At 46.3% G+C, this 8917-nt stretch overlaps 1 pseudogene; it reads left to right on the forward strand.

Annotated features, from left to right (window-relative positions):
- Positions 1-502: 502 nt before the first annotated feature.
- LOC112864211 (transcription initiation factor TFIID subunit 9-like) lies at positions 503-2230 on the forward strand (annotated as a pseudogene).
- The last annotated feature ends 6687 nt before the right edge of the window (positions 2231-8917 follow it).

Genomic DNA, 8917 nt, shown 5'->3' on the forward strand with positions numbered 1-8917 from the left:
ACTCCATATATAGAAAGTTGAGCAGGTAGATTGAACCTGTGGCATTGGAACACTGCTGGGAGAAAGAAGATATAAATCATATGTGTCTCTCCCTTGCTCTGCTATACTTACAGGGACCCCCCCCACACACACACACAGAGAGAGAGAGAGAGAGAGAGAGAGAGAGAGAAATAGAAGAAAGGGAGAGAGAGGAGGGAGGGAGGGGAAGGACACAGAGGGAAGTAAAGAGGCTGAGATTGAATTTACTCTAGATTGTAGTCATTCCATGTGGACCCAAACTTTTCATTTCCAGGATTTTACAAGATTCCTCCTCTGACTCCCTACTCTTGTTGACAATGTAAAACAAACCCACAGTTAGCCTGGGAATTATCTTTATGGAATAAATCAGCATATTGTTTTGAGTTTTTGCACTGCATGTATTAATTTAAAAAGAACACATGTCTTGGTTCAGTAAAAATTTGCAAAAAGCCAGACATCCCATAAAAAGAATTTGTTGGTTGAGATGTTTATCCCTCTAGCCATCTTTTCCCTTTTATGACTACAAAGAATACTTGTGTTTCTTTACTTGTCAGAATCATCTACTCGGGAAGACTTCTGGCAGTGGGCCCAACAGGAAGTCCCACTGCGCTGAAGCAGGGTCTTTATGAGGTCTGCTTCCTTCCCATCCTTTGGTCTGCACATAGGTGTGTTACCACCTTGCCTTTGCCAGAGAGAGCATCTTTCAGCCAGGATGCTCTCCTTGTCCAAGGCACGACTCAGAGAGGCTGGACCCAGGCTACGCAGGCTCACAGTCTACGCCTCCTCTGTCTTGTTGTGGTGCCTCTGCAGTTGTGGGTGTGCCTGGGGAAACCTGGCGTGTTACTGCTTCACCAGAACACTGTTTGATGTGGAGGAAGACACCTAGAGGGCCACAGAAATCAGAAGTTTCCGGAGGTAAACTAAGACCTTCCAGTGATCAATGCTTCGTTAACCAATCTCCCATCAACTGTGAAAATAATCAATATTCATAATGATGAGCCTAAAGCATTCAAGATCCCCAAGTGCTTTCTGCATTAAAAAAAAAAAAAAGCTAAATTGCATGTGGTTAATGTTAAAACTTTAAGTAATTTTGCTATAATCTTGTAAACCCATTGGTCTCCAAGCTTTTTTGATTTCATTCATTTTATCAGCTTTTAAAACATCTTCTGAACATCCTGCTCAGTGGTACACCAGGGCTTGGAAAAACCGTGCTAGGCAAAGAACTTGCATCAAGCTTGGGACTGAAATACATTAATGTGGGTGATTAAGCTCAAGAAGTCTGATCAACGGACATCATGGAGTCTGGCAAGAGGGCTTGTCCCAAGAGCATGCCTGAAGATCCATGGATGATGGCACAAATCCTGAAGGATAAGAGCATTACAGAATATGAGCCAAGAGTTATAAGTCAGATGTTGGAGTTTGCCTTCTGATACGTGACCACAATTCTAGATGATGCAAACATTTATTCAAGCCATGCTAAGAAAGCTACTGTTGATGCAGATGGTGTGCGATTGGCGATCCAGTGCCATGCTGATCAGTCTTTTGCCTCTCCTCCCCCAAGAGATTTTTTATTAGACATGGCAAGGCAAAGAAATCAAAGTCCTTTGCCATTAATCAAGCCATATTCAGGCCCCAGGTTGCCACCTGATATTGCTTGACTGTTCCAAACTATAGACTTAAGTCTTTACAAAGAAAGGCATCTACTTCTGCGGGAAGAATAACAGTTCTGTGGTTATTACTAGCGGACCAAGTACTCCCACGCTTGGCACACCAACCCCACACACCATGTCTATGTCAACGAAAGTAGGGACTCCAATGTCCCTCACAGGGCAAAGGTTTACAGTACAGAGACCCACTTCACAGCCCCCAACTGCAAAAGCATCAATTCCTGCAACATCCGCGGTTCAGAACGTTCTGATTAATCCATCATTAATCGGGTCCAAGAACATTCTTATTACCACTAACATGGTGTCATCGCAAAATACAGCCAATGAATCAGCACATGCACTGAAAAGAAAACAAGAAGATGATGACGATGATGATTGTGATAAACTATGATAATTTGTAATCTGGCCTTGATGCTTGTAACACGTATACTTGGTCTTGAATCCATTCCACTGAGATTAAACATGTATGCTGGGTGTTTCCAAGTTGTGTTGTAGGAAATGTAAATGGCATTTAATGAGTAAATACAGTTATCCTTTCTGATTGAGATGTGGGATTTTCTTTAGCAGGATTAGTAATGGTTTTTCATCAGCCTTTCAGTATAAAAAATAAAGTCGTTCACCAAATAAATAAATAAATAAATAAAAGTTGGTATCCCCTCCACATATTTATGTCCATGTATTTATAAGCAACAAATGCTAATTACTAAAATATTCATGATAAAACATACACACAGATAGAACATTTCACAGTATAGAATTGCCTCCTTTCTTGATTAAATAAGAAACTCTTGGGGCGCCTGGGTGGCTCAGTGGGTTAAGCGTCCGACTTCAGCTCAGGTCATGATCTCACACTCCATGAGTTCGAGCCCCGCGTCGGGCTCTGTGCTGACAGCTCAGAGCCTGGAGCCTGCTTCGGATTCTGTGTCTCCCTCTCTCTCTTCCCCTCCCCTGCTCATGCTCTGTCTTTCTCTGTCTCAAAAATAAATAAAAACATTTAAAAAATACAATACAATACAATACAATACAATAAATAAAAAAGAAACTCTTAACAAAATAGAAATAAAAAGATACTTTCTTCAAATGATAAAAGATATTTATCTGAGTCCATCATGCTATTAACACAGAATTTAGAAATATTTGTACTGAAGTCAGGAGCAAGACAAGGATGACATTAATCACTACTATTATTTAATATTGTTCTGGAAGTAGCAGCTCTAATTTAAAAAGACAAATAAATGACAGTATCTATTTAGAAGTAATATATTAACAGCGTATAATAAATACCGTTATTTATGTAGGTAAATTAATCTGTACACACGAAAACAACTGAGAGAAGTAGCTGAAGAACTATTTTCAAAAATAAGAGAGTTTGCTAAGACAGTGTAATAATACATCAGTGTGTAGCAAGCAATAGTTGAATAGATGGAATGGAAGGTAATGCCTTATTTACCATAACCACAATATAGAATCAAATTTCTAGGAATACATCTAAGAACTGCTTGATAGACAAGCAGAAATCTCAGGGCCCCAACAAGTAGAAAGACATACTGTATTTTGACTAAGAAGACAGCATCCTAAAGTTATCAAAGTTTCCTCAGTTAATCTACAAATGTAGTGTAATTCTCATTAAAACACCAACAAGTTTCTTTTTGTGTCCTAAAATTCAAATGGAAAAACAACAGCAAGAATAGTTATGGAGATTCCGAAGAAGTCAAGTAATGAAGGGCAACCATACCTACCAGACAGGAAAAAAAAAAAAAAAAAAAAAAGTATTATTAAGCTCTAAGAAGTCAACCAGTACTGTGAATGAACAGATGAACTGACCAGTGAAACAGAATGGAATGGCCCGAAGTACACCCAAATACACATGTAAATTTGGTGTACGATAAAGAGGGCACGTAAAATGGATTATACAGTACGTGGGCCCTTAGAAGAAAAGGAGAGTGGGAAAAAAAATGGACTAGCCTGTAACATTATTAGCCAGCAGGAGGCAGCAGCCTCCTGAGATCGATCCTCCCGAGGCACCATTGTCCACAACCCCGCGTCCGGGCATCACCCGCGATGCCCGGATCATTCCAAGTGTGCCCCACTGTGTCTGCAGCCATACACAGTAACTGCTCACTGGGAGCCCTTGCGCTTTAGCCCGGAATAGCACAGCAGGGAAAGGCATGCCAACCAGGAAGGAATTCAAGGCTTAGAGGAAAAGAAGACAAGGAGAAAGTGAAGAGCCTAACGGAAGAGCCTTGTTGATGGGCCCAACTTGGGGATAAAGAAAGAGGTGCCTATGATAGAGAATCCTGGAGATCTCATCACAGAGAGATCTGAGGTGTCATCCAGGAACACCCATCACCTGCAGGACAGTCTCGTCAGGAGCCCAGAGGCACGGCTCGGCGTGATCTCAGCAAGCCGAGTACGTGTTGTTGGGAATACTTCTTCTAGCTGTGCCAGCTCACAGGATCCCGGTGGGAAGGGCGCGAGATGACAAATGTGGGTACACTTTGCAGACTCTGATCTGAGGCGATTGTCTGCTTTGAGTTGAGCACGCACTCACCTCGCCGTTGTTACCTTCTGTTTCCAGAGGAGCCACGGACTATGCAGACCCAGCAAGAATCCAGATACCCTCCCCCGAAGGAAGTTAAGGTTGGGAGCCACAGAGTAATCGACACCCTGTCCAAAGGCAGGTCCCGTGGAGGAGCGTTGACCCTGTGAGTGTCCTGCTTTGTTTGCCTTCATCCCGGCAGGCGGTGAGGCGTCTTGCGGGACTTGATGAAAGACACAGAGCTCCAGCCAGAGCAGGGCAGCAGCGAGGCTTTCCTAGATGCAGGGCCAACATCAAAGCTCTCCTGTTCCGCGCTGACATGTGCAACTCTTGAGCAGGTCTGATAACACATGCAGAGACAGACTCTTGGGTTCCTGAGGGGAGAGAGCAGACCCAGAGATGTTCCATACCGAGCTGGCAGAGACGCAAAAGCCTGATTGGGAAAGCCATGAGGCCCCAAATCCACTGTGCAGATGGATGGCCACGGCTGCCTTGGGGGGTCCTGGTGGCTTCGTTATCTATTTCCAGAGAAAGATTAGGAAAGTGTGCAGAGCACAGGGGAAATGTGCTGCTTTCTCCCTGGGGTTCATTTGTTTTCCATAAATTGAGGCTTCCAGGGAAAGGTGGCAGGATATAAAATAAGTACTGTGCCCAGAATCGGATTCAGATCCAGACCCGGCACTTGCTCCGTGGACAAAGTTGCACGAGGGACTTAAACTCTGTGGGCCTTAGTTCCCTCATTCATAAAATGGCGCTGAAAGTTCCCGCCATACAAGATTCTGTTAGATTAAATAAATGTACGTAGGGGCGCCCGGGGGGCTCAGTGGGGTTAAGCACCCGACTCTTGACTTCGGCTCAGGTCATGATCTCACAGTACGTTGAGTTCAAGCCCCGCATCGGGCTCTGCACTGACAGTGCAGTCTGCTTGGGATTCTCTGTCTCTCTCTCTCTCTCTCTCTGTCCCTCCCCTGCTTGCTCTCACTCTCTGAAACTAAACTAAACTAACTAAATAAATAAATAACCACAAGATAATTGGCCTGTAGAAATGGGACTTTTTAGCCACTTCCCTTCTGAGGGGATAGAGATTCTTCTGGCTATTTACATCTTCCCTAGATATTTCCACATTGCTTTTTATCCCCATAACCCTGTAGTGACACAAAAGTTGCCCACACAAGTGCCTGTTGACTATTCCTCTCGATTCTGGTGGTTGAATAAATATCCACAGAGACAGGCACAGCAATGAGCCCACCGGCCGGAAGCCCAGGGGAAGGGCACGGTGGCATCCAAGGACTCTCCACAAATCCTTGCACAGAGGACATCGTCTTGCCCCGTATCCCGTGTGGCACACACACTAGTTGGGGAATCCGTGTCTGTTTTTTGGACCCAACTGGGTCTCAAAAATAGTTCAGAATCCTGGTGAGTCTTTCCTGAATTCACATAGTTTGTTCGACAGCGTTTTCCGTTTCCCGTTGGCTCCTGAGAGCCCGAAAGCAAGTCAAGGCAGGAAACCCACAAACTGCTCGTGCAAGACACCGTGTGAAACACTTTCACACTTTGGCTCTTTGAATTCTCCCCACAAGGTCATTATGGCCATTTTACAGGTGATAAAACACAAGCTCCCTGAGGCGAAATCGCTCCCGCAGTGATAGCCTGAGCTGGGGGTCGCATCTGGCGCTTCCAGAAAGAGAAGAGGAGGGAATGAGAATTTTACGGAAAGATTAAATGCCATACTTTGGAGCGTTTTGTAAGCCTGTAGAAGCCTCTGGAACCTGGCAGTTTTGGCTTCGCTTGCAAGTCTGGCGTCCAGGGCGCTGGCTACTTTCCTTCGTTTGCCTCTTCTCTGTTCTCCCTCATCCTCTTCTTTGTTTTCCATTTCTTCCCCCAGTTAGACCTTAGAAGGCATTTACTGGCTCCATTTAGCCAGCAGAAATCTCCCACGCCCAGAGGGAGGCCTTCGGGTACTTTCTGCTGAAGGGCCTCAGCCTGGACTCAAGGGGAGCCCTTCACAGCGGCGTGCCTTGCATCCAGGGGTGCAGGGAACATCTGGGCTGGGCTGCCGCGATCTGCCAGTCTCTTTCCAAGGCACTTTGGCCTTCCTTCCCTCGGGGTGTTTTTGGTTTTTCCCAACAATCAAATAAACGGAGTGTTCTGTGTTACTGGTTCGGTTATCTTGGTACATGGGGGAAGGAGCCAAGGAGAAAACTGATACTCCGTGTTATGCAAGCTGTTTTCTGGGAAATTCAGAACCGTCTCCTGTGTGGCTCAAGGCTACGGCCCGCTGTCTGCATCCTGCACTGGGGAGCCACCCAGGCGGGCAGGGCAAGGACCACCGCGTTGGGGGGCATGGTCTGTGGCTTCCTTTCATCTTCCTGAGCTGTGGTGCAGCCCACAGAAACCAACATCTTCAGCCTTTGTACACACAGCCACCTAGCAGGCGCTCGGGAAAAGAATCAAAAGGGAAAGTGGCTCGATTGCACCGGGGGCTTCCAAGAAACTCACGGGGTTGAGACTGACAGGTAGACCTCGGACAGGTGGAAGCAGACACTTCGATCTCGCCAGAGCCCCCTCTGGAGTCCCTACCGGAAGACCACATGTCATTTCTTGGCATCTCCTGTGCCAGCCATGCCCTGAGAGGTTCTGCCCGTCTCGGCGTTAGGGGATGCTCAGGCCCGTGTCCCCTGGAAGCCAAGGATTTTTGCACCCAACCTTGATTTGAAATTTTTAAGTGATAATGAAAATACAGTAATGATTTTTTCAAGCAACAATGAAAAGCTAGATGCTATTCAACACCATATATATTTAATTGTAATGCACGTGATTGTCCTGGAAAGGTCAATCTTCATGTTAGGATTGTCCTTTGGGGCTTTAGTCATTTGGAATTGTTCTCATTTTACAAGCGCAAAGACTATTGTCCAGAGAGGCTAACTTGTCCGAGGTCATACAACGAGTGAGCCACAAAAACGCGATTCTAACTCAGAACTGTCCGATTCCTAAGTCCACAGATGGGCCATGGCTGGAAGTGTGTGCAGCTTTTCCTGAGCATCCCTGGGCATTCCTGTTTTTTCACTGCTTCTCAGAAGCCCTGACTTCCTTTACTTAAGGGGCACGGTCCTTCCTTCCTACACTCCCTGCTCCTCTGATACATCATTTCTGTGTTGATGGAAACATTCACCTTCCCTTTCACCCCTATTGTTAACCAGAAGGCCCTGCCTCCATTCACAGAGGAATTAGGTTTGCAGATGGATGAGAAAGACCCCTCTTCCTCCCTTGCCACAAAATCATCCTTTTTCTGAGGCTGAACCGTGTGTTTCCTGAGGAGTCAGGTGGGACAGATAGCAGGGAAGGCTGCTGGGCTAGCCCTGCCCTCTCAAGGCCCTAATGTCTCCTGTTCCACCATCCGCCCCTGGATGCCAAGGACCAGGCCTTGCCGTGAGAATTAGAGGAGGCAAGGAATATAAACATGACCAGCACCGTGTCTGACAAGCACACAACGATCCCTACTTGCCCCTTCCCCCACTTCCTAGTATCCCCTCCTCTCCGGCTGTCCTGCCATCCTGCCCTCCCAGCTGGCTCCCCGCTGTCCCCGCACAATCTTGTCCCAGGCAGGTAAAGACCCAGCAGACCAGCATCAAGGAGCAATTGCAAGTTGGGGGAAGGCCAATGAGGGTTGGGAGGACAGAGAATGACAGAAGGCAAGTTGTGGAAAGATTGAGGACCTAATCTTTCATCACATATGGGTGACTCATGTGCAAGCATGCGTGCATGTATGTGCATGCGCATGTGTGTGTGTGTGTGTGTGTGTGTGTGTGTGTAACTCAGGGTAGGGATTTGAATTTGAGACCTTATTCCCTCCATTTTGCATATAAGGGGATGATCACTTAGAGACTTTAACTTGCACAAATTCACACATTTCTACAAACTGGCAGAGATAAGATTTGAACCCCCCAAGTTTTTTAAATGTTTATGTGTTTATTTGGAGAGAGAGAGAGAGAGAGAGAGAAAGAGTAAGCACGAGTGGGAGGGACAGACAGAAAGGGAGAGAGAGAATCCCAAGCAGGCTCTGGGCTGTCATCGAACCCTAGATTTGCTGAAGGCCCTTAGCCCCACATGACACGAACTCCATGATCCTGGCACAGCATCCCCACGTGCCACACACCCCATGACCTGCTGTCTTCTCAGACTTCACTCCTACAGCTGGCTCCTTCTGTCCTGCCTCCCCCTCTCCTCCCTCCGTTTTGGACCACCGTGGCCAGCATAGACAACGCCTGAGGATTACCTACTTTGAAAAAAGTGTTCCCTTGACCACATAGCTCCTTGCCCACATCCCCGCAGAGAGCCCCAATTTCTCTGATTCTCCTCTCACATCCCTGAAAAAGCAAGCCGTGTAACCAGTCCACTACATTGTTTTCAGATCTCAGATGTTCTCCTGGAGTCTTCAAAAGTCCATAGGGCCTCTGCCCTGCCTGACGGGGATGCAATCTCGTTTTTAATTGGGTGGATATCCCACCATGGTTCAATGTCTAATAGGGCTTCTGGTCACCTCATGATGAACTTGAAACCGAGAAAAAACATGACTCTACATGAACTCCACATACATTTCTTTTTTTTTTTTTAATGTTTATTTATTTCTGAGAGAGAGAGAGAGACAGAGCATGAGCGGGGGAGGGGCAGAGAGAGAGGGAGACTCGGAATC

Source organism: Puma concolor, chromosome A3, assembly GCF_028749965.1.
Source record: "Puma concolor isolate L17-30 chromosome A3, mPumCon1.1.hap2, whole genome shotgun sequence".
In the NCBI taxonomy this organism is placed as follows: domain Eukaryota; kingdom Metazoa; phylum Chordata; class Mammalia; order Carnivora; family Felidae; genus Puma; species Puma concolor.